Genomic DNA, 27,584 nt, shown 5'->3' on the forward strand with positions numbered 1-27,584 from the left:
TCTACACTTAATGTTTTTAAACAAGTGGAAATGAATCCCAAGACACCCTGAGAGGTCAAGGTAAAGGGAGAGGAAGTTAGTCATTTAGAATGAAGACTGGAGATTTATGTGCTGAAGTGAGCCATGTTCTATTAAATTCATTTTGCCTTCTTTGCTTCCTCTAGCCTTGCTTCCCAAATCTTAAACATGTAGCTTACAAATATCTGCCCTTGGGAAAAGTACTTACTGATCCACTGAAAATCCATCTCTGCTACTGCAAAATAAAAAATAAAAATAAAAATAAAAAATCTTTTGAGCTCATGCTCTCTCTCGGAGGTGTGTCAGTAATATCATTTCTTTATATGAGGGGCAGCATTTAATTATTGATTCTTAATGCATATGTCCTGAAGGTGTTTATGAGTTTAGGGACATTGTTCTCTACATCTCAGTGCAGGAGGTTATAAGAAGACCTACAGAAGGAGGGGCGATGGAAAACCTGATTAAGTTTCTGGACTTTACACAGAGACAGATAAAAATAGGATACTCTGTGTGATTTAAAATTGGCAAGGACAGGCCTTCAGTATGAGGAAATTTCTTTGAGTTATTAATCATGAATTATATGTTTTTGTGACAGTGAAAGGTAGAAGCTTTAATTAAACACACCTTAATAAACTTCCCTTAGAAAATCTCTTTTTAAAAATAAATGTGGCATCAGATAATCTATGGAAGATGTGGAGTAACTCTTCTAGAGTCCTATATAATGAGGAAGCACTCCCTGACAGAGAAGGTTGCCAAGCACTTGCACAAATTACTAAGGAAGGCTGGGGAATCGATGGCCATCTGTTCAGCATGGTTCTCATGCAAGTGTGCCTGGAGCCAGGGGGCTGGTTGACATGATCTTAGAAGGAAAAGACCTTTCGTTTTTCATTTGATAATTATCAGGGTTCTTCAGGCCTAAAAAATCCCTTAAAACCTAAGGGATGAAATAAGTGTTTGGTTCATGCAGTGTGTCTGTCTCTCTCTCAAGCATTTTCAGATTTAATGCCAGAGACGACTTGGAGGTGAAAGACACCGTTTATATTACTCCTTCCACTCTTAGTACCGCACATTAAAAAAAAGAAAAAAAAATATTATGCAATATTGTGCTGTCGCTTGGGTAAAGAGCTATTATTTACTGTTCCTCCATTTTAAAATGTTGTTACTGCTTTTTAAAGTGGTCAAAATGACACTTTTAAAACCCACAGTTTTGTGTGACCTGCATATTGAACCAGCCTAGACACCACTTGAAAGGTCTTTGCAGGCTGCTATGGCTCCATACACAATAATAATCAATACCACTTAGACTACTTTCTGGGTGCATACAAGGTGCCAGGAACTGGTTGGCACTTTACATATATTATCTCATTTAACTTCTCAATGATCCGGCAAGGTAGGTATCATTATCACTCCACCTATAAATGAGGGAAATATTTTTTGGCCAAGTCCAAGAACTAGCCCCCAGTCACATAGCTAGTTTTTTTTCAAGCACTGAATTACGCGCTCCCATCTGTCTGACTGCAAGGCCCACATTTCTTTTCTATATTATGCTTTCCTAATACTTTGAGAACCTGACCTATTTAAAATAAGACTGAAACACAACTTCTGATTTGGATATATTTTCAGGTTCAACTGATTTGTTTCCTAGTCATTTTTGACATATTGGTGAGATTGGGTTTTAGAATCAGATAGTCCTACATTTAACCCTGCCTTTTCCACTTGTCACTTATGTGACCTGTAGCATGTGACCCTTCAGGTTCCTCTTCTGTGAAGTAGATCAAATAGTAGAATCAACCTCATAAAACTGTTTTAAGGATTGAAGGATATGATGCAAGTGAAAGCATACATCAAAATAATAAAGAGCACATAGTAAATATTCAGGAAATATTAGTAACAAAGATGCTAGGAATGGTTTTTGAACTCATGGGACCTTGACAGTCTCTCTTGTCCTGTTCAATATTTAACTTGGTTGCCTCCTTCAGAAGCCTTTCCTATTTCATCAGGGCCAGAAAATGTTTCCTACCATTCAGAGTTTCGGTTTACCAATTAAATGGAGGCTGTCAACAAAAGAATCTTGGTTTTCAAACTTAGGTTTTTTTAGCAGCCTGACTTCCCATCCTTAAGGTCCAAAGAATAACCACAAGAATATAAACTAGCTTCAATCAAATGACTCATATGTGTCCTAGAATCTCAAATCTTTAAAATATTGTAACAGCAGAATTCTTGCCTGTTTACCTAGCCTTGTGGCTGTCCTATATGCCAAACCAAAGATTGGGTCACATGGTCTTACAGAGATTTTTTTTTTTTCCAGATTTATAATCTGATTTATAGGATAAGATCTATGGAGGCCTTTACTTATACATTAAATTATATGCATTATACACAAAATTAAATGCATTTACTTATACATTTTATGAATCACTTTTATGGAGAAGAATATAGGAATTCCAGAGTTGAACTCTCCCAAAGATCAGGGACATGTGCCACTCCACATCCTTCTTTTGAGTAAAAGCCTATCAGCAGTGTTTTTTAATATCCTTGAAAAGCACCTAGGTAGAAGGTAATTAACATCTATTGCAATGTTAATAACTTCATTCCAGAATTTTCATTGGTTTCTGTTGTATAGCTTCACTGTAAAGCTCTTATTAATGCAATGATAAACTTACAGGAACACATGCTTTATTTAATTTTTGGTGTCGGTAAAAGTGATGTATATTCAGAGGGGGGGAAAGTTAATTAGCCCCAGGGTTTGATAGACATCATTTAGTAGTCGTCCAGTTAATCTAAAATCCTGCATATAACCAATTACCATTGTAATGAGAACTTTAATTTTTAAACTTCCTATCCAATTTCTTTCAATCATTGCTGCAAAACATTTGAAAGCCAACAATGCAGAAGTTGCTTTATAGGCCTGTGTTAGAAATGGTCAGATCCCCAGAGAGCTAAAATACAGTTCACAGATGTGGAATGATCTTCTTTTCACTCTGAGCATTATATAATTTAGACTTTGAAAAAAAAAAAGTTGTACAAAGGAAGAAACCAAGCAACTTTTAGTGATAAAAACACTGTGCAACCATGTTCATAGAATATCCACCCAAGGCCATTTTTTCTCCTGATCTTTCGAAAGAAACTGTACTATCTGAACTGAATCTCAATAAAGCATGTTGAAAGCACTGGGTGTAAGATTTCTTGAATTTTGCAGGTCTCTGTGTGGCTTTTGCTATTCAGGGCCTTTTCTGCTTCTTTTTTCCTCTCCACTTTCCTCTTCTACCTCTTCTTAAAGAGATTGCCCTATAAGCTAAGGGTGATTCATTTCTACTAGTGGTGAAAGGCATTTTCATCCACTACTCTGAGGTTGTATTAATCTGCTAGGCCTTCATAAATTTCATTGTGAAGGGATTTAATTTGTTTCCATTATGAGAACTTTTCAGTACATTCAGTTATCATAATCAAAAAGCACTTAACTGCATGTGTGCTATGCCAAGAGAATTACAGTGACACATTTTCTGCCCTCTGAGTGTTCAAGTTTAAGAGTAAGTGCCAGGTTTTGTGGATCACTATGCAGAAGGACAAGATGATGCACGATCTTGGTGAGCAAACTTGGGCTCAGGTTGTCAGGCCAAACCACAGGATCTGTGTCACAACTGGGAATTTCAGGGGAACTGGGAAGTGATACGAGAAGTCCGGCCATGATAGGGACATAAATAGAAGCCTGGTTAGTTTGTATAGATTGGAGAACTGCATCCAGAGGATCAAGCGCAGCAAGAGGGTGCAGGCAGAAGTGGAGTCCAAGCATATGAGCAAGTTGGTCAGGATTCCTGTCAGGCAAGAAGAAACAGATGATAGAGTTTTAGCCCAGATTCAAAACAGATAGGCATGTCCACTTAGTAACACAGCCATGTGGGAATCTGTTTTCCTTCCCTTGCCCAGGTTTTAAACATTTCTGATGTATTTGGTTGAGGAATACTGGTTTGGGCTGCTTCGTCAGGTGAGGCAGGCTGCTACAGACGATGGGTATGGCAATACAGACTGGGATCCTGGAGTGGGCTCTTGTAATTTTACCTTTGTGACTATATTAACATGAATAAACATTCATTTGAAGGTCAAATGATATCTGGTGTCTCAGGGTTGCAGTGTATCTGGACTTCTTAAGATTCTGTCTTTCTTGGCAGTGAAATACACAATATAGGCTGACTCCCATCAAAGCAGCTTTTAACATTTAGAACTGAGGAAACCAATTGACATCTGAATAGAACTTTTTTTCCCCTTCTCTCTCTTAGTCCGTAAGGGCAATAGACTTCCCAGAAAGAGATCATAGATTGTAGTAAATTCCAGGTGATCAGTCAGTCTGTTCAGTGGCAAGTATCAATTTAGTCCCTGTTTTTTTTTTAATTCAGTTTTTATTTATTTTAAATTTTTCTTGAGGAAAGGTAGCCACCCCTTTAGCTGCGGGATTTTACTTTGGCCTCTAGTCATCATTTAGTTTGATGCACATTGGCCATTACACTGATTTCAGCTCGGACAATGATACTATTTTTGCATAGTGTCACTGTGATTTAATAAACGAATACTAATGCCATTTGTGGAATAAAGGCAATCATAAGGCCTTGGATGAGTGAGAAGGGAAGAGGCAAGGACTTTAAGGGATGCTTAACAAGCTGTTAATTTCTCTTGATGGCATTATGCCACCGTGCATGTATTAAGGACCATGTTGATGTCTGGAGTATTGAGCCACAGAGTATCACTTGGAACCCTGAGGGCAGGGATGAGGTAGTGGGGGAGACCATTCTAAAAAACTCTGGGGCAATCAGTTCAAGAAAGTTAGGGCTCCACTTGAGTTTGACAATAAGTTCTCAGTGATACCTGAAGAATTAAGCTATCTCCTGAGTTCCTAAGAAAAAGAAAGGGAGAAATGGGAGAGAAATGCACCCACTATTTGTGCATTTGATCTTCATAATGACACTATCAGTAGGGTATTTATTATCATCTTTGTTTTACAGTTGAATAACCTGAAGCTCAGAGAAGTTAAGTAACTCACTTAAGCATCGTGGTTAAGAATTGGGGCTCTGGAGGCAGAGGAAGCTGAGTTTGAATTTTGGCTTCCACTAATTTGTAGCAGTAAGAACTTGGGACAGATAAACTTTTTGTGCTTTGGTGTCACCATCTATGAAAGAAAGATAATAATAGTACTTATAATCAAAGGAGTTTTGTGGATATTTAATGGCAAAGTGCGTATAAATCACTTAGCACTGTCCTATGTTCCTAGTAAGTGCTCAAAAATGCTATCTATTTATAGTCCTCCTCCTCATCATCATCATTACCACCACCAACACCACCTAAACGTGTCAGGCCCCAAAGCTCATGCTGTTTCTGGAACATCATAGTGTCTCCAAGTGCCAGTAAGAGTGGTGGTAAGAAGGGCCAGGGAAAGTTAATATGTATAAGTAGAAAATGAAAAGATAAGGCAGTGAGGGGAAAAAAAGGAAGGGCAAAATTTAAAAAGGATAAAAGGAACTCTATAATAAGAGGTATGGTCAGTAGAAGGCCACTGCTAGCAATTTTCTCAGATGCAACACACAGTGTGGTCTACACTAGAACAACTCTTCCTTTCTGAACCCCTAAAGTCACTAGATTGTAAAGAAAAAACCTCATATGATCAATCAATCAATGAGCTTGATCGACAGGCCTTCATTACGCTCTGTTTCAAAATACATCTAATAGATCTGGTCCTTACCCTAACTCAGAGGAGGTTAAAAACTAATTCTAAGGCCATGCACATGCAATGAAAAATAATGGTCAACACAACATGTTTATCTGTCTTTAATGACTGAATTGAGGCAGTTCCATGACCTGTGGGATACAAGAAATGATTATTAATTAAATATATTGAACTCCCAAAGCCATGGATTATCAATGTGCCAAAATTACTTAAATTGTGCAAAAACTGTATGAAACTATTATGGAACACTTGAACTCAATTACAAATCATTGCATGAACTTTGATATTGCTTCATATGGATATTCATTGCAGCAGCAGCACTCAACAAAGTAACCAACTTTGTGCAGCCCTTGGAAGAAGAATAACTCTACCATGTCTAGATGTATAGGAAAGCTAACTTGTAAGCCAGATGGAGCTCAATTAGCCTGATGAATTCATCTTCCCTGTGATTGCTGGTTTGACCTTTGTTTTATTATAAAAGTGACAATAAATAGGATCTTTTTTACTCGTTCCTCTAGTAATTGATCACCATTTATACTAATTCATTCTCAGGTTCTACCCCATTTTCTAAGGGGGAGCCAGATGCCTTCCACCTGAGGAATTCCTGGTTCTAAGCTTGAGTTACTTTCATGAGTATTGAAGTTCAACACACAAAACTATGGGATGATAGCTGATGAAGATTTAACCCCTTTTGGCCAGGTGGGACTTTTAAGTTCTGGGTAGAAATTTCCCACATTCTGAGATTTGGACTTTTGACAGATAGTGGGGCAGCTGATACCTTAATCAAAGCAGTGTTCCCTTTATACACTAGGTGGCAGGAGCTCCTTAATATAAATGTGAGGGAGTGCTATAAAAGCATGTTTAGACCAATGCATCACTAAAGCTGTCATTTTATAGAAAGAATGCATGAAAATCTGAACCCATGAAATATTAAAACAGAACCTATGAAGAAAGAAATCCTTTGTGTTAAGCATGGCAGTCTAGGTTTTAATAATAGTAAAACAAGATTATTGCTCCTTTACATAATGCCATTTTTAAGAAATTCCAGTAGTAAATTAAACAAAATGGAGTGAATTAATAAAATAATTTATTCCTGTTTTACTGTTTGAAAGCTTACTTTCTGCAGATCTCTGTTAAAATGCCATTTTATTAGTGGGGACTTAACTCCACTAGCATTCTCTCATCCTTGGATGTTGCTTTGTTTTCTCCACAGCACCTGTTGCATTCTGACATACTTCATATTTTACTTGCTTATTTATTGTGTGTCTACCTAACCCCTCTCCCCGGAATGAAAGCTTTATGGGCAAAGACTTTGTTTTATTCACTATTGCATTCCTAGTATCCAGAACAGTGGCTGGTACATAATGGGCATTCAGTGCATGTTTATTGAATGAATGGATGAATGACCATAAACAAATGAAGGTAAAGTCTCAATAACTTGAAAGTTGAACTCAAAATTCTATTTTTAGGAAAGATAAATTCAATTAAGGTATGGTCAAAGTAAACATTTTATAGTATACATGTTCTAATTTTATTTTTCTATAATCATAAAAACATAACACTTGATGGTATCTAAAGTAATTAATTTTTAAGTAATTATGCCAAATCTATTAGCTGTTCTCATATCATTAATCAAAATAATGAACCTTGTTATTGATAACATTATGATTTCCTGGCATTTTACTCTTTGATTTCAGTTTTTATTTGTGTTTTGAGCAGTTGTGTAATATCTTAGGAAAAAAGGATAAAATGGTGATAACATTAGACAACTGAATTTGTAGCATGTGTGTGTTATTAGTTTTTAAATATTCAAACTGCCTCTGCAAGTATACCTTTAAAGTTTTGCTTGTGATGTGGTAAAGAGAATCTTATACTGAGCATTTGAAGACTTGGGTTGAGTTTTCTTGGCTTTGCTACTTATCAGCAAGATGACTTTGGCAAAGCACTGAATATTTCCAAGCCTCAAATCCCTTATATTTAAACTTGATGTAAAAATTTTTACCCTGCCTTTTCATAGGATTATTGAGATATATCAGAAATTCTCTGTGAAATGTGAAGTCCTATTCAACTATAAGGAGTTATATGATGCTAATAAATAATTTCATTTGTCAAATGATTTTGCCTTTAGACTTAGAGGTTGCTTTTTTTTTTAACAAAATGTGTAATATTCTCAGTGTGATTCCTTAGAATGAAATAAAATTGAGTTGAGGAATATGTCAGTGTTAGGAACAAAAAAGGTGTTTGCAGACCAGGCATACTTTGCTAAGGAAGTGGTCACCAGTGACAGCTTCTTCAGAGAGGGGTAAAGAAAAGTGAAAGCTAAAAAGCCATTGGACTTGTCTTTTGAGAGGTCAGTGGTTTCAGTATTGTGGCACTGGAAACTAAATTTCAGAGAATCAAAGAAAAAGCGGAAATAGAGAAGTGAATATGAAACACTTTATTATGTGGTTTGATGGCATATGAAATCTGGGACTTGCTGATGAGCCTGGAACAACTTTGGTGCTGGATGATTGAGATGGAGAGGGAGCTTCTAAGCCAGCAGGCAGAAAGGTAGTCTGGAGTGAGAAGTCAAGTCACTATTTTCTGAAATGCCATGTGTGTGATGGTGAACCTCTCTAAGGCTGGGTGGGGAAGGAAAATATAAGCCCGGAGGGGAGCTAAAGTCAGAGGCCTAAGAAACTGGGTCTGTGGTCCAAACAGAAAGAAATAAGGTAATTAGCCAAGAAGCTACGGAAACTTAGGGGGATTCTTGGAATGTAGCTGGTGGCATCATAAAGTTTTAAGATCCACAGCATGTGGTGAGCTGTTGCTTTTATGTGAACCTAGTGTATTTTGCATGTGTATGGGTATTTCTTTTCAAATTGCTGAACCAGGGGAGGTGGGCAGCAGGGATGAAGAGAAGTTTCAGTTTTGTCCAGTCTTGATTATAGAAATTGTTTTTCTAGTGGCAGAGGGCTAGTATACATGATAACAATAACCTTTGAAAAGTATCCCAGGTTTCCTTTTGAATATTCAGCATAGATGGACCTTACTTAAGTTTCTCTTCCATAGTACAGAATCTCTCAAGTACTTTGTTTCTGATACCCTCATGTAGGACTTTGGATATGCTCAGGCTGCCATAACAAAATACCATAAACTGGGTGACTTATACAACAGAAATTTATTTTCCCATAGTCCTGGAGGCTAGAAATTCAAGATCAAGTTCTGGCCAATTCAGTTTCTGGTAAGAACTCTCTTCCTGTCTTGCAGAGGGCTGCCTTGTCACTGTGTCCTCACTTGATCTCTTCACCCTGTGCATGTGGAGAAGGCTAGTTCTCTGGTGTCTCTTCTTATAAGGACACCAGTCCTATCGGATCAGGCCCCACTTTTATGACCTCATTTAACCTTAATTACTTCCTTAGTGGCCTCATCTCCAAATACAGCCACACCGGAGGTTAGGGCTTCTACATAAAAATTTGGAGGAGGGGTCACAAACATTCAGTCCATAACAAACCCCAACAGCATCCTATAGTAAAGTTTATAATAACTGACTTTTTTGTCAGTTAAAAACTGAACACTTTTTTGGGTATGCCAGGTACTGTGATAGGTACTTTAAATAAATAATCTCACTGTAGTTGTCAAATATTTTGGTGATTTATCACTTATTTGGTATTCATATCACCATCCCATGAGGGTCAGTAAGAGGAGCTCTTTTCCCTGTAATTATTTAAGATCCAGGCTCTTTCCATCTTGTGGCTCTGGTCTCCTCTCAGTCCTAGGAGTCTTCTCATTTAGCCAGTGGATGATTAAAGAGAGTCAGTATTGCATAAGGGAGGTTTTTACAGCCCATGCCTGAAAGTGGCACATGACCAATTAAACATTAGCAAGAATTTAATCACATGGTTAAACCTAACAGCTAAGAAATGCAGTCTTCTTGTGTGTTGAGGAAGAGGTAAACAAGGAAATACTAATATTGGTGAGCTGTAGTAGTCTCTAGCACTCTCACTGAATCTTCACAGTAATGCAACGAGATGGGTACCATCATTGTCCTGATTTTACCCATGAAGAAAGGGTGAGTAGTTTGCTCAAAGTAACACTCCAACTAGTTATTTGGAGTTGACCTCAGTGTAGCTTCAGAGGTTTGCTTTTAGCCACCTGTGTTGTCCTTTGTGAACTCAGGATAAGAGTATTATTTTATTACTGTAGTGAACGTTTGACACTTTTGAACCATCCCTCAAAGAGGTTTTAGTAAAACACTTATGTTTGGGTAAGTAATAGAACAAATACTTTGTTTAGTTGCTAAAGGAAAGAAGGAAACAAGAAAGAAAAGAAAGGAGATGAAGGAAGGAGGGAGGGAGAACAAACAAAAATCATTAAGTCTTTTGCAGAGATGTTGGATGCTCTTTGATTATATTTAATCTTATGTGTACTTGTTAATACTAGCTTATTCACCAGGGATACTTTTAATGTGTTTAGGGTATGATTGTGATATCAAAGTACATGGGGTCTTTGTCCCCACATAACTACCTCTTCACAAAGGAGGTTGTATTGTCCAGAGAGACTGTGTAGACTCATCTTAGAATTTGAATCCATTTGTCCATATTGAGCACAAGTTGAAAGGTCAAGGACTAGGATACTGCTTCCCATTGAGCTAGGGGATTCCTGAAGTGGGGGCGGGGGAGGGATAGGAGATTCCCTCTTTCCTTTTATCTAAGTTAATGAAGTGCTGAACATAAATTACAGTAGGCTGCCACTTGTTTTTTGGGTCTGGGTTGACCATATAACAACCTGGATTTGGCTTCCCTTCCACTGTACTACATTAAATGGTGCATTGGTTGGTTTGCAATATTCAACAAACATCTATTTTTTCCCCTACTCTTCTATTGTAGTTGAGAGTTCATTTTCTTTTGATAGAGAGTACAATGCTATCCTAATTCTAGATAAATTGCACTAACAAATGATAGAATATGAAGTTCTAAGCTTCTGAAAGTTATTTTCCTACCATTCAGATGGTATGTTTCCTAAAATGCCAACATATCTCAAAGACAATTTAATTCAGCCTTCTTGAAGCACAAGAAGGAAGTATTTTTCTAGCAAAGCTGTTCTCCTACCATATTAAATGAAATTCTTCAATACTGTAATAGTCCTGGTAGCTTTTGAAGGTGGAAGGAGATAAACTGTTTAGACTGAGTGTGAAAAAGCTTCAATGTTTCCTTCCTATATTAAGGAGAGTAGCACTCTGGGATGGTTTCATCTTAAAATAAATTTGTGTTCTGTGGTTGTCGGTAAAGGGATAGGGAAGTACACTGGACTGACCTGTTCCATTATTAGCAGCCAAGACTATTGCCTGTGCATATATATGTGGTCAAATGAGAGTTCATATACAATGATATTCCAACATTAGGCTTTCATCCTGTGCTGTTGATAGTAACAATAATATAGATCAGGCCTAGCTTACCAGTTCTGAAACACTCTATAATCTGAGAAAGCATTGAAATCAGACTTGTAGAACTGAATTAGAGATGTATGGGTATTAAAATACTCCATCCAACCCATTTCCACATGTACCATCTGTTGTTTCCAGATGTACTGCTTCCTAGAGGCGGTATTCATGGGCATGGTATTATAACAGCAACAAATCGGCATTCCTAGTTCTGGGACTTAATTCCCAGAAATACAAGTTTTCATTGGCTGCACTTCAGGGAATTAGACTCCTCTGTGGCTAGGGACATGCCATTACAACCATGGTAACGGAAATAGACCAATTCAGAGCTTATAAGGCATCAGGGAGCCTTCAAGTTGGGAGCAGTACAAAGTTTCTCTTATGTGCCTGTAACTCAAGGTAAGTTGGGCAATGCTATTAATGCTTCCCCCTCTTGGTGATTAGATATGCCTAGCTCATTGTAGATAAGGTGTTGGAGGTATCTCTTCTATGTTAAGTTTGATAAGGGAAGTTATAAAACGCTCCAAAGGGTCTAGAGTATATGCTTAAAGCCTCGTATATAGTCCAGCACCTTAATCTGATGCTGTCTGTAAAGCAATGGGCTGTCACCTCCCTCAAGACCACTGCTTGCCTCATTAATACCACTGGAACAAATTATCACTTCACAGCCCAGAAATCTTCTATAGCAGTTGTGGTGATTGATGTAACAAGGCTAAAAAATAATGATGAAATGCATGTTCCAGAAGACAGATTCAAATGGCAGGAGCTTCAAAGGCAATTAAAAGTGACACAGAAGGAGTCTTCCTGGAATAAAGTATTTTCAAATAAATGGTAAGATAAGTGTGATAATCTCCTAGACTCACATTACACATAAATTAGTTTGCTATGAATAATTATTTCTGAAGGCTTGGTGTGCATTGAAGTAAAAGTTTAGAAACAGCCAGTGTGAACCATTTAAAAAATACATTTTTTTTTTTTTTGGTTTAAGATGGGGCAAAAAACAATGCTTTCGGGCTGGCCTCTATGCTTATGATGGGATTTATCTATTTGTGGCCATAGGATTTGAATGACATCTTTTGATATGCTTTAAAATTTCCTGTTGGTTGGAAAGTAAAGAATCTGACTATAGATGTCAAGTTTAACTGCCTTCCTCCAAAGTGAGTCAAACGATTCTCATGATGTATTGATTCTATACCACCAAGTTACTAACTAAGCTGTGGGAGGAACCTGCCTACTCAAGAGAGTGCAGCTGTACATTAGATGGGCACATCAAGGTCGCCGTGAAGGGGAAATTTAAGACATGGAAGTAACTAGAACAGCTGTGCAGTGTTCAAGCGCTCTGGCATCTAAAGCCTTGCAAAAGGTACACCTCAAACTGTTATTCTGGGTCTGTAAGTGCTACTCCTCTTGTTTTTTTGAAATACGAACATAGGACAGGTAAGAGAAGTATTGGCTTAGATGTAGCAAGAGGATTTTACAGGGTTTCTCGATTGAAAGGTTAGTTAATCGTAAGACTAGATTTCTAGAGAGTTTTAAGAATAAATTTTAAATAGTAGTTTTTAAAAATAATGTTGTTTGAGTTAGGTGTAAAATGATCTGAGGCTGTATTGGATATTTGTTTAAAGTTATTTCCTCACTAATCTATTATTAGCTAAACCTGATGAGGGCATTTGTTGATTTCTTGGTAGGATCAAAGGAACACATTTATTTATGGTAGAATATGTATCAATCTCACCCTGGATTATCCAGATATGAGTCAATGCAATCCAACAACCATTTACTGCATTTTAATAATCAGTTTGACATTTGTTTTTTTTTTATAGTATCTTGGCCACCCTTTTCAATAACATGATCGAATGATTCAGAAATTTGTTTCTAATTGTACAGACCATCATTTACACTGTTATTTACCCTGAAGGGTTTGAAGTGTCCTTTTAAAATACAAGTTAAGGACTATTTTGACCTAGTTCTTAAAACAAGTAATGCTTTTATGCCAGGACACTGGTTAATATGTAGACCACAGTTAGAAATATTCACCAGCTGTCAAAAGAGGCTGAGAAGTTATTTCCACTCTAAGATGTCTGCAATTCACTAGTTAGACAAAGAGACACATACATGAATCAAGTGACTTTTTTTTTTTTTAATGGGCTTTAAAAAATTGCATTAACCTCTTAAAAACCTTGAGTTTGGACTTGGGAAATTCTGCCTTTTACTTACCTGGCTTATTAATTGGTTGTACATACTGAAAATACATACTTATGGATCATGGATGGCAGAAAACACATATGACTAATATGACAGCTGCTTGAAATAGAAAAAGTAATAAAATGACTTTGTACTTTTATGGCACATTTATAGACTGGTAATAAAGCTCCTTCCTAATCTCATTCTCTCATCACAGCACCCAAGTGATTTGTGTAATTATTATTTTATCTAACTTTTTAAACAATGGAAAAGCCAGAAGATGAACCTAATGACCCAGTATTCATTTTTTATTATTACCATGCACACATAGTCATTTTTAAGAAAACACTGGTTTGTTTTTTTGTTTTTTTTTTTTTGGTCCTATCCAAAAAGCATGTCACTAAATTTTCATATCTTGTGACAACTGGCAAATAATAGCTAGAGTGGGTTTTCTTGTTGTTTTTTTTTTACACTGTGATTTTAAACAACATTGAGACTTGGTGGCTTATATGGGGTAGTTGAATTAAAGCACATAGATAAGCCTTTTTAACTGAATACTTGGAACCACCCAATTCCAAATTTGTCATGTAATATTTTAAGAAAGGAAATATATTTACATGCACTGAGTGTCTGCTCTGGGCCAACACTGTCATATATGTAAACTTATTTAACAGAAACTTCCCAACAACATTGTGCAGTAGTTATTTTTAACCCTATTTTTATGGAGGAAGAAACCCAACCTCAGAGATGTTCTGTAGCTTCTCCAGTGACACACCAGCTACTCAGTGGCAGAGCCAATATTCAAATGTGCATCTGCGTCGTTCTAACTGCTACGTTATACAGCTTTTAAATAAATGTGGAGAATATGTTTGATAATAATGGCTAAATTGAAATACATTGGAGTAAATCTGTGTAATACTGTTCATCAAGGTAAAATTGTGTGTCTAGTTTATTAAATTGCTTTATCCAAGACACTAGAATAAATTAAATGCATGAGTGATATCAGAATTTATAGAATTATGTGTATTGGATTAATGCTGTTTTATAAATTATAATGATTTACATCTCAAGACAGTCTACACAATATTTAATGGAAAAAATAAAGTTATTTGCACCTACACATACACAAAATCATGGTTTTTAAAGCTAGAATTTCTATTTTCATATATAAAATAAGCCAATTATTGAAACTGAAAAATGATATTACTTCAGATTTGAACAATCTATTGCTTGGCGTGAGGAGTGCTAAAAATGTTCTGGTACAAATTGCTATTTAAAAAGAGGGCTTAAATTAAATACATTCAGCTGCATAATATACTTTTTTCTTTAGGGTATAATATAATCAATTATTTCACTGTGATTTAATATTGACATATATCTGTGAAGAAAAAAACCTAATTACTATGAAAAACAATTGTATGATTCTACATGTGTAGAAATCTTGCAGTATAATTGCATTCCAGTTATTTTTTCTACTAATCATTTATGAATATTTAAGGCTTTTAATTTTTTTCACTTTCAATCTAAATGATACTTTATTTTGCAGAATTACAGAAATAATAAGTTCACCCTAAAAATGACTCTATTATTTATTAGAAATAGTTACTATTCCAGAAAGTATGGCAAAACAAATTCCTATTTCTTTGCCAAATCAAGTGCTCAGTACGTATGATAACCTTTTGAGTCCATATGACCTTGTAGTTCTGTACCCTCTGTGAGCCCGTTACTTTCTTGTCTACAGAATGGGATAATAACTACTTCTCTGGGTTGCTATGATAATTACATGATATAACATATGAAAAGGGTAGTGAATAGTGCCTGGCGATGAGTAGCTATCAAATTGCTATTAAATCAATTAATGTATTGTGCATATAATTCAGCATTTTTTTTTTTTTAAAGATTTTATTTATTTATTTGAGACAGAGAGAATGAGAGAGAGAGAGAGAGCACATGAGAGGGGTGAGGGTCATAGGGAGAAGCAGGCTCCCTGCCGAGCAGGGAGCCCGATGCGGGACTCGATCCAGGGACTCCAGGATCATGACCTGAGCCGAAGGCAGTCGCTTAACCAACTGAGCCACCCAGGCGCCCTAATTCAGCATTTTGAAATATGATTTAGGAACATCTTATAGTCTGATGTAGAAATTGATTTTAAAAATGAATTCAATCTCAATTACAATGCAGCTGCTTATCGGATCCCTTTGATAGCTTCCCCAATATTGATCAAAATTATATAAACCTCTTAAGAACGTGCCTCCTTTGCCACATCCTACCTTACACCCTTCATTTTGTGTTACACTAATTTCTCTCTCAAAGCAGAGCATTTTGATATAGCTGTGTTTGACATGACCATTTTGAGAGGCATATTGACATAACCACATCCAAATAATCCTATCAAATATAAAATCAGTTTTTTCTTCTTCTAAGGATTGTTTATCTTATGACACATTTCTGAACCTAGTTCTATCTCTACCACCCAGACAGCATGATTCGTTCTCTTCCTGCTTTACTCATATTTGAATTGATTTTTTTATTAAATGTATTGCTTTTATAGTCATAAAAACCATAACTATTTTAAAAATTCATACAATCAAGTTAATCTCCAAGGGAGAGGTGATTTTGTCCCTCAAAACCATTATTATGAAAGAGTGCTACCTCATAATTTATGAGCACCATTGTGGAAATTGTTAAAGGAATTGTTCTCATAGCTCATCCCCAGTGTCATACGGGGTTGGCAAAATCAAGAAACCTACCAAAAACAAGCAACCACTTAAAAAATATTTTCTGCAGGAAAATAGGACAAATTCCACAATGATAGTGCTGTCTGTATATCACTAGAGATTAAAAGCATGACTGTTGTAACTGAAAGAGATCAGATAATTTGACCATTCAGCAAACAAAATGAATTATGACAGATACTCTTGTGAGAAAAGCATATGTGATAAGCATGGGGCTCCTAGTTTTATATCGTGTGGATGCCAGGTGGTGCCTAACCCCAACCTCATCCTTTATTCCATTTCTGAGCTTGTTGTCATCTCATACTCTTCTGGCATATAGAGCAAGGATGGGGTGAGGCTCAAAGATAGGATGAGGATGATTACATCACATACTGCTTGATTTAAAACAATCCGAATATTTAAACACTTTATTGTTTAAACCTTGTTACATTATCAAAATATCAGGTACCCTCTTCTTTTCTTTTCTGTATACTTGTCTCCTCTCTCTACCAAAACACCAAGTGGTAGATAGTTGTGCTACAGGACAGAATTTTATGTCTGTATGTGTGTACATTAGTGGATGAGGATGGAGTGGAGAATGATGTATGCAGTTGGTATAAGAGGCTGGGCATTATCTTCCTTGATTTTTCATTTTGATCCCCTGCTTTGATGTCATGAGACAAGTAAAAATTCTACAGTTGTATAACAAAAGGATTTTAAGATATTTCTAAATAATAAAGAATATCTATTTGAAAAATGGGCTTTCAAACAAAAAATTAATCCCTATTCAAAGATGTCTTGGAAAATGCAGTAGAAAGACCAGAACATCTGCAAAAGATACCGTTTACTCATGCCATTATGGGAAAGATGTGACAGATTTGAAGAGATATTTGTGTTAAAAAACAGACTCTATTTTTGCAAATAAGTTACCTGACTATAGATAAATAGTAATAGACAAAGATTTGAGTGAGTAGATTGATGATAGAAAACATCAATATGGAACAAGCTGGTGATATACTTTATAAGGCAATGTTGGCCATTGCATATCCTATACAACAGACATATGTTAAAATATTGTCAATAATTATGCATTTGTTGAGCATCCATGGGCAATGTGTTTTTATAATATAATGGATGCAGACATTTTAATTCCTCCCTGTAGATGGCTTTCACTCTAGAGTCACCATATGATATGTTGACATACAACTGATTGTAAAGAAGAATATTCTTAAATATTGCTTAGACAGATACTTAAATATTGTTAGTGCATAGATCTGATATAATCTAGGTTAATCCAGAAAAGGTCTCTGAACCAAGTGAAACTTAAGATTAAATTTCTAGGAAAGGGCTTGGTTACTCAGTCTTATTTTTAAATCAGAGGTATTGAAGATTGCTCAAGGAACCCTGCAATTTATATTATTTTCTAAGTCTAGAGAGGAAGAGTCCTGTCACAAGAAAAAGTCCATGAAGAGAGACTGACAGAGGCTTTGGTTGGGTATGGTACATGCTGATTTTCTGGTAACAGATTGTCATCAACTGGTATACTATAATGACTATTACACACCACTCACACAATTAGAAGATAGCAACCATTCATTTCCATTTTGATCATCTTCATTTTTTTCTAAGATATTTGTAGCTTATAAAATAGGATAACCTGATTAAATTTAGTCCCTTGAATCACAAGGAATTCTAAATTATTTCCTTTTTAATTCTGGGAGAACTTAAGCCATCTGTTGCCTTGAAGCAGAGAGATTTAGTAATCAGGCACAGCAGTAAGAAGATATTTGTCTAGGGATGCTATTAATTAACAAACTTGGAAAGCATTCTGCATTTCTTACCTTAAAGTCAAAGTAACCCTAACAAGTATATTGGACAATTAGATGAGAAAACTTGTCTTGGGTCAGATGCTCTTTATGTTGTGCTTTGGATAGTGCAGAAGAAAATATGAATAGAATGTGTTGGATCCAGTACCATGGGGGAAAAAAAGCAGCAAATAACAAGAATTATTAATTGTGAGATCCCAAATAAGAAAACCCCAATATTTCTAATCTTATGTTATTTATGATTATTATGATAATCTATTACAATATTTTTATGTAATCTTTTTCACTTAAAAGTAACTCTCCTGATGTTCCTTCTAATTAACTCCTAAATTTAATTGGAAAATTTGAGCAACAAATTTCTAGGGAACTAGAAAACATGTTTTTTGTTTCTGTTTAAATCAACTTTATTTAAGTGTAATTACCATACAATAAAATGTACCCTAATTTTAGTGTGTACATTGATGAGTTTTGACAAATACATATTATATATATGTATATATAATCACCACCACTACTCAAGACTTAGGATGTTTTCATCACCACTTAAGACTGATCCTCTTTTGGGGTGCCTGGGTGGCTCAGTTGGTTAAGCGACTGCCTTCGGCTCAGGTCATGATCCTGGAGTCCCTGGATCAAGTCCCGCATCGGGCTCCCTGCTTGGCAGGGAGTCTGCTTCTCCCTCTGACCCTCCCCCCTCTCATGTGCTCTCTCTCATTCTCTCTCTCTCAAATAAATAAATAAAATCTTAAAAAAAAAAAAAAAAAAGACTGATCCTCTTTTGCCCCTTTCTAGTCAATTCTCCCTGTCCCCAGTCTCAGAGAATCACTGATCTGCTTTCTGTCACTATAAATTAGATTTGTCTTTTCCAGAATTTGATATTAGTGGTATCATACACTACTCTTTTGTTTATGACTTCTTTCCACTTAGAAGGAGGGTTTGTTGTTTGTTTTTTTTTCCATCTTTATTAAGATATAATTGACAAATAAAAATTGTTTACATTTAAGGTGTGCAACTTGATGTTTTGATATATAGATATATTGTGAAATAATTGCCACAAGCTGCTTATCATATCCATCACCTCACATAGTCACGATTTTATTTTATTTTATTGTGGTGAGAAAACTTAAGATCTACCCTCTAAGCAAATTTCAAGTATACAATACAGTATTTTTAACTATATTCACATTACTGTCCACTAGGTCTCTGGAATTTATTCATCTTTTATAACTGAAACTTTGTACCCTGTGACCAGTATTACCCATTTCCTCTTTCCCCTAGCTTCTGTCAACCACCATTCCACTTTCTGCTTCCATGAGTTTGACTATTTGAGATTCCACATATAAAAGTGAGATTATTCAGCATTTATCTATCTGTGTCTGGCTTATTTCACCTAGCTGAAGCTCCTCCAGATTCATCCATCTTGTTGCAAATGGCAGGAATTTCTTCTGTTTTTTTAAGGCAGAATGACATTCCATTATGTGTGTGTGTACGTATACATACATATATAGTCATTTTCTTTATCCATTCATCTATCAACAAACACTTAGATTGTTTCCATATCTTGAAATAATGTTAATAATGCTGTAATGAACGTGGGAGTGCAGATATCTCTTTGTGATTCTGATTTCTTTACTTTGGATTTATACCCAGAAGTGGGATTACTGGATCATAAGGTAGTTCTGTTTTTACTATTTTGAGGAGCCCCCATACTATTTTCCATAGTGGCTGCACCAATTTACATTCCCACCAAGAGTGCACAAGAGTTCCCTTTTTTCCACATCCTCACCAACACTTGTTATCTCCTGTCTTTTTGATAATAGCCATCCTAACAGATGTGAGGTGATATCTCATTATAGTTTTGATTTACATTTTCCTGATGGCTAGTGATGTTGAGCACCTTTTCATATACCTGTTGGCCATTTTTATGTCCTTGGAGACATTCAGGTCCTTTTCCCATTTTTCAGTCAGGTTGTTTTGTTTGTTTGTTTTGGTTTAGTTTGGTTTTGGTTTTGGCTTTTTGCTATTGGGTTGTGTGAGTTCCTCATATATTTTGGATATTAACTCTTTATCGGATAGGTGATTTGCAAATATTTTCTCCCATTCCATAGTTTGCCTTTTCAATTTGTTGTGCTTCAGTCCTCACATGCCTCCAAGGTACATAAGTAAGTTGAGAATATTCAATCTAGACTTTAAGCAGACCTGTGTCTGAATCCCAGCTCTTCTTCCATTGACTATCATTTTACTTTTGGCAAGTTATTTAATCATCCTAAATCATTGCTTCCTCAATTCAGAGTTAATGAGAGTACTTTATGGATATGATTATTGCTAGGATTGAATGAGATAATGTTATGTAAAGTGCTTTTTACCACAGTGACTGCCACATAGAAGGTTCCCACAAATGCTGGTCCTTTTCTTCTTTTCTTTGGTCCCCCCAACAATTAGCTTTATTCTCCAGTAAACTTTTATACCTCCTGTCCTTCCCCAGTCCAAACTATCCTGTATACTACAGTCATAGCAATCTCCGAAAAATAACTTATAGATCTTGCTGTGCCCTGCCAAACAGTCTCCAATGGCACCCTATTACCTACCTACTGGCTAAAGTTTTAACTTCTTAGCCCAATATTCAAGGCCCTCCACAATCTGACCCTAGCTATTTCCTCCCTATTGCTCTACATGAACTTTTTACTCAAGCTCAATTAGTAGACACTATTGCTTCTCTAATAGGTTGGAGGACTTGTTGTTTAAGGATAGGGAGGTTTGGTATTGTGGGGAAGGCTGATGGGGGGATGATGGAGGTGCTGATAGCATTTCAGACAGAGGAGGGCAGGATCAGAGAAAACAACATTTCTTTTTCCCTCTGTTTCCCTTGCATTAAAATAGCCTTCCATGAAACAGCTCCAGATTATCTTAGTTAGGAGTGTTTCTTTAAAAGACCCATAACTCTGCAAGATACCCTAGAAATGAAGACTATAGTGACCTTCTCCTCAATGAGTTTATCACAAATAGAGGAAGTAGACATGAAAACAAATAATTTTTAAAATTGTAGTGATGGGATACTGCCTTTCTAGGTGTATGTATGTGTGTGTATGTGTATTCTGTAAAAACATAGAGGGAAGAATAACAAATTGATATAGGTAATCATTCATTAAGAAGGTAACATTTGAGTGTGAACTTGAGGTATGTAAAATTTCAAGGTGAACATTGAGCATTGAGTAATGGTAAGACAGGGAGGACATTTGAGACATAGGGAACAGAAGATGCAGAAGGATAGAGATGTGAAAGAGTTTGATGTGTTCAGGGAAACACAAAGTTTAATGAGGCTTCAGCATAAGACTGGGGTGGGGAGGAGTGGAAAACAATGAGAAATGAGGCTCTGGGGCTAGATTGGAGCCAGTTTGTGGACTACATTACAACAATAACCAAATTATAATTTATTGAACACCTACTATGTGCTAGGCACTGTGTAAAATCCTGTATATTAATTGCCTTTTTAAAAGATTTCTATCAACCATATGAGGTATAAGAAATATTATTATCCCCATTTTATAGATAAGGAAACTGAAACAGAGATTAAGTAATTGTCCAAGGTCACCGATTGGAAATGGCAGAGCCAGGACTCAAACCTAGGTCTGTGTGACCACAGAATCCACAAACAGGAACAAATGAGGTAATGATGGTAGTGACGTGTATATAGAGCAGAGGGTGTAGACTCTGAGGCATCCTCTTAGGTAGAAAGTGTTAGTGTGGCTTGGTGACAGGTTTGGTGTTGAGGGATGAAGTAGAGTGAGGCATGGAGAATGACTCTAAGGTTTCTAACCTGGGACATATGGTTTGGGGGATATGGTAAACCCATTAGCAGGGATGAGGAATTTAGGAGGGAGAGGAGTGATAGGGGGCATTATGACTTCATAAACTTCAAGATCTTCCAGTGGACTGAAGGTAGTCACTAGACAGTTTTAAATACACATCGAGAGGCCAGGACTGGACATAATAGATCTGGAACCATCAGGATAATGGCAATAATAGGAGATTTAATCATGGATAAAATTGCTCAGGGGGAATGTGTAAAGGTTAAAAAAGAAGAGCACCAAGGATGGAATGCCTCCTTCCTTTGAGTTTTTTTAAACATTTTCCTTGCTAAAATAGCATAAGCTTCCTAGTGTTATGTAGGAGGTTTTTGTTTTTGTTGTTTTGTTTTGTTTTGTTTTAACCTCTCTGATGTCTTTTGGACTATCAGCTACTTGAGAAGGGAAACTTCCCTGGTTAATTTCTACAAGCTAACTGCTAACCAGCATTTAGCAGAGATCCTTGTGCATAGTGTGAATTCATTATATTGGATTGTCCTGGAACATGGGATGGTGTTACGGGTGGGCCCCTGAGAAACCATGAAAGAGGGATTTTTGGGGCTGCCAGAGAGAGAGCCATGCAGGGGTAGCAGCAGTGGCGAGAAGTTATCTACTGCTCCTGTCTTACCAAGGCTTGAGCTATTTCCCTCATTCAAAGGTGGAAGTATTCTCAGGTGTGGCATTTGATAGAACTTAGTGGAGGCAGAGGAAGTCCTTCAACTAGAGCTTTCACATTCTAAAGAAAACTTTCCGATTGTAGTAAATGACAAACCGAGTTTTTATTTATTTTCAAATTTAGGAATAATATTTCAACTATGCATCACAATGCAACTGTTTAAATGAACTATTCTCTGATTATTCTGGGATTGTAGAAGACACAGGGCACCAAATAAAGCCGACAATTGTTATTTCATTGTTGCTAAAAGACAAAATCGATACTTGATTACTCTGAATTAGTATATCCAGCCATGCAGATCTTTAACCTCAGATTAACTAAATGTAGGACCATGACCCAACCTACAACATAACATTTAGAAATAGAGAATTAACTGATGCAGAGCTTATTTATAAAGTGTGGAGTTGCATTGATGCCCAAGCTAGTTTTCTATCAGATTGTCTAAAATAGTTGCATAATTGTAGCAAGCAGAATTTTTACTAATTGGCCTTTCTGTGATCCTTCCCCTTTTCCCTATCTTTACTCTCCATTTTGTAACACAGCTCACAAAGGAGATCTTCCTACCCCCAGTGGTACTTTTGCATCATAGTAAAGGTTGTTTCTTCTGTTCATATTCCAAATAGTTTTACAAATTGCCATTTCTCATATCTCGAAATATTCATTAAATCATTCAAAATGTAACAGTTATGCATTGCACACCTGCTGTGTGTCAGGTAGAATAGTGGCATACTAGGCCTTGGAGCTGTCGTGGTGAGGAAAACTGTCAAGGCGCCTATCTGTACATCGCCAGAACTGGGGGAGCAGGTCGGAAAAGGACTTGCCCCTGAAAGGAAAGGCAACACGAATCTCCCTGGAGTAGATAAATGCAGTTGTTTGCAGCAGCAGTCCAGTGACGCGTGTGAAGTTGCAGCTGTTGAGGTGGGGGTGTGTCTAAATGGCAGACAGGGAAATGTCTCCCGGAAGGCATCCATCTCAAAGGGAATTCATGGGACATACCCTGCAGTATCACTAATTTCTGCCTGTGCTTTAGGAGATGTCACGGTGATGGAAGATTTTCCTGTCTGAGGAAATTTTGAAATAGGTGAGTTAGAGATCTGTGATTTCTCCATGTGTCCAAGGGACAGAGACTATGTGCGGTGGCTTTCAGTCCTTAGAAAAGCAGTCTCTAATTTAGTGTAGAATGTTTTGGGTTCCACCACAGTGAGCGTAAAACTATGTACTGAACTCTCTAGTTCCCCTTTCTTAGATTCTGTTTGCCCCAAATTGCCTTTGTATTGCCAAAAATAACTTCATCTATTTGTCCCGTGCTCACAAATGTGGCCACATGTGCAATCTAATTCAGTCATCAAACCAAACCTACAAGGTAGGTTTTATTCTGTGTCAAAGATTATGAAACTAAGGCCCATTGGAAATGCCCCCAGGAAAATATCAATCTTCACATAAAATGTAGGGAAATGAACAAATGTGGTGAATGTCTTGGAAATCGAGCCAACAGGATTATTTTTATAGATTTGGTGTGGAAGATAAATAATATAGCTTCTTTATCATTGCTACTGACAGAGAAATTGAATTAGTTAAGGTTAGTTTATAGTTGTTGCTAGAAAGCAACTATTACTTCTTCAAACACATTGTTGTGTTTGGGTCTTCAACAACTAAAATAAAAACTTTCAGAAAGGCTTTTCCTTTTCTTTTTTTTTTTCTTTCTAGTTATTTGATCCTTGAGGTAGCTGTAGATTAAGTCATCCAATTATGAATATTCTGTTTGCTGATATTAAGTACTGGGTTAGTAATGTAAAACTTTTTTTAATGTGAGGAAATTGGTTGTTTCCTTTAGTAGATCAGGAGATATGGTTGGGGATGGAAGGAGTTGGACCTTTGAAATGGGAGAAGACACTCTTACTAATGAAGAGTAGACTCCAGCTATACAGCGACAGAGGGATCTAAGGAGGTCCGAAACTTTGTGAAGGACATATGACAATATATTAAATGAAAGGATGGAGTTAGAGATAGATCTCAGTTTTCCTAGGTTTTTGAAATCAGTGATGTGCTACATGTGAATCCCCTACCTTTCACAGAGTTGTTCATCTTAAGGAAAAGTTTTGGAAATAACTGGGAAAGAGGAATTGAACTCAGATTTGTACACCTCCTACAGTGTGCCAGGAACTGTGGTGAGATTTTTCTGAATGTTATCTCATCCACTTTCCACAAAAACATTGGGAAGAAGTATTAAGCCCTTTTCACAGATGAAAGGATGCCCAAACTTAAAAAGGAAGTAACTTACTCAAAGGACAAAGCTGGTAATTGCCAGATTCAAGATTCAAACTCAGGTGACTCCACAGCCTACCTTTTCTTTGCACTACAGACTTAATGGTGACATGAATGAACTGCCTTAGTTAAAACTGCCAATTTATTTGTATTTTTAAAATGTGTATCATAACCAAGCTTCTGACTGTAGTTAAATTTTAATTTTACATTAAGCAAGCAAGGCTGACCTCCCTAATTGTGGAAATCAGATGGTTGAGTTATGGAAAGATGTTTCAGTGGACCGCTTTATATGGTACCTCATTTTGCTGTCAGGTTTAGGAGAGCAATCCCCCTTAATTAATATCATGGTTGGGGGCTATTTGATTAGCTTCTGCTTTCTGTTAAAATCTAAAGGGTTATAATGAAAACAGAGCCCTAAAAGTGTGAAAAAAAATCACACTTTGGGTCAAAGAGAACTCCAAACACTACCCAGCTTGGGAACCAAGGTACCTGATTATGTACCACGCTACCATTAAGACCTACAGTGTTAGCTCCAAATGAGAACAAAATGGGACCAGAAATGTTTACAACTTTCATGATGAATTTCTAATATTGAAACCAAATTAACTCAGGGTACCATTTTATAGTATCTATATCAAAAAGAAAATTACTAGAGCTGGGAGAATTTAGGAAAAGCCAATAAGAACTGAAAGATCTTTATAATTGGATTTTTAAAATTAAGAGTACATAAATTCAACATAAACACCTACCTTTTGCATTATAGTTGTAAAATTTTTGATTACAAAGGAAAATACATTTTAATGTCAAGTCTGCTACCTCAGTGAGAATAATTGATTGAGAGTCAAAATGTGGGATTTAAAAATAATTTCAAATTACAATTATTTTTATCATGGACATTTGTTAATGTGTTTCTTATACTTCAGCAGAATTTATTTCAGCAGAATTTTCCTTACTATTTTGGCTTAAGTTTCCATCTCCAGGACATAATCTTGCAAGATCACCTCTCACCCTTATCTCTTGGTGGCTGGATACTGAGACAGGACATTATGAACTTGATCTGACAACTTAATAAGATGTAATAGGACCTGAAATTGGGGCAGTGCCCTCTCAACTGAGAAGTTCTAGATAGGCACAGAATCTTTTCAAGGATATGTCTAACTAAATTCCATTTAAGACTTCCCTTTAAAGCATTAAATGTCTTTTCCTGTTTCAAACTAGAATGTGATCATTTGGAATATTGGCGAGGAACAAGTCATTAACGAAAACTCCAATGAAGACAATTGGCTTTGGGTTTGATTTTCCTGTTTTTGTGGTTAGCTTAGCACCAGATGGTGCCCTAGTGAGTTCTGTATAAATAATACAATCATAGGGTTGAGTGATTCTCTACCAGTCACGGACTCAAGCAGAAAATAGCACTTGTCTTTCCACACAAGCCCATGTAGATTCTCTTATTGCTGAATTGTTCTTATGCAGCTCTAACCTTAAATTGTTGTTGTGGTTGGTGTTTTGTTTTTTTTTTTTTTCTATTTCTTTATTGGGCAAGCAAGCAGCCAAATCCTCACTGTGACCCAGAGGGAAAGGCTACTGATTTGAGGCTCTTTAGCTCATATATACATCCATGGCAGAGAGGAGGAGAGGCAAAGAGGCAAAATCTCTGTATTCCCTCTCTTGTTCCTGAAAGGGAAGCATGGCCCCAACACTCCCTTGACAGTTGGTGCACATTAGGGGGTGATGGAACTGGCTTTGCTTACAGAAGCCCTGTGGCAACCCCTTACAGGCTTTCAAGGTCCAGCTCAAGTGCCAACTTCAGCCCATGATGCTCAGTGATCTTTCCTCTTTCTCTGAGTTTATATGACAGTTATGGTTCGCACCTCAAGATCTAGCTCTTTATTATGTACTATTTGGTATTATACTTGCCCTGCACCTCTACCTTTGGATGTAAGTCTTGTCTCACCTATGGGATTCTAAGCTCAAATCTATTTTCTTACAATCTGAACTACTTAAGACAGAATTGGGCATTTAATAACTGTTGTTGACTTGATAATACATGTGTGGGTCACAGCTCCCACACATTGGAGCACAGTTTTAATGGTTAGTACCCCATTCAGGGAACAGAGTTCATTCATTATGGCACACAGGGTTCTAGTTTCTTAAGAGAGATAAAGAAAAAATGCAAAGCCTCCCTCGTTCTTCCTTTTCTCTTTATTGTCCAGAAAACTTGACCCATATAGTAGCAAACCACAGAAGAGGTGATGAAGCACGTTAGGGGAAAATAAGCAGAATCACTAAGAACCTTTTTTCTTTTGAAAGCTTCCTGTATTTTAACTTTGGAAGCACAAATAACCATATAATGTATCCAGCCTTCACATAGACCTGCAATAAAATTGACCCATTCAAGTGTCTTTCTGAGTGAGTTTGGGGCACCATTTCCTAGTGATTGTTACTTCCTATGTATTACTTGTTTTGTGTGACCTCACATAAGGTCATTAGGCTATTCAGATCAGGCTATTTAAGCCAGTCATTTATTAAATATATTCAAATGACTCATTTCACATATTTTCCAAAATATTTTATGGTGTGCAGCAGAGTTCTCAAAGTGTGTCCTGTGGAATATTAGTATTCCATAAGTTATGAATAGATGCTCCTTGAAAACAAATTGGTTGTTTGGTTGTTAAGAGAAATGTTACATTTTCTATTTGCCTCTTGGAGCATCACATTGCATATTAAAGGCCTCAAGGAGTCCTGCAGCAAAAAGATTTGTTTAATTTGTTTAACTTGGCATTTAGCAAACGTATTTGACCTTAAGAATAGAAATAATATTTAGTGAGTATTCTGTGCCAGGTATACATAGGTTACCAAATTTTTGCAATAAGACTCTAAATTAGGTATTATTATCTATATTTAGAGATGGGGAACTT

The 27,584-nt window shown here is 36.6% G+C and overlaps 1 protein-coding gene across 5 annotated transcripts in view; it reads left to right on the plus strand.

Moving 5' to 3' along the window:
• TENM1 (teneurin transmembrane protein 1) overlaps positions 1-27,584 on the plus strand; it is a 775,694-nt gene that overhangs the window by 61,460 nt on the left and 686,650 nt on the right. Inside the window, exon 1 of one of the 5 annotated variants that reach the window (XM_032391376.1) lies at positions 7,391-11,555. The exons of the other annotated variants lie outside the window; for them this stretch is intronic. The gene's annotated coding sequence lies outside the window, so the exon portion shown is untranslated. Of the gene's footprint in view, positions 1-7,390; positions 11,556-27,584 lie in introns of those variants that run through there. 5 annotated transcript variants of the gene reach the window in all.

This window comes from Phoca vitulina, unplaced genomic scaffold, assembly GCF_004348235.1.
Source record: "Phoca vitulina isolate PV1807 unplaced genomic scaffold, GSC_HSeal_1.0 scaffold62, whole genome shotgun sequence".
NCBI classification, from domain to species: Eukaryota; Metazoa; Chordata; class Mammalia; order Carnivora; family Phocidae; genus Phoca; species Phoca vitulina.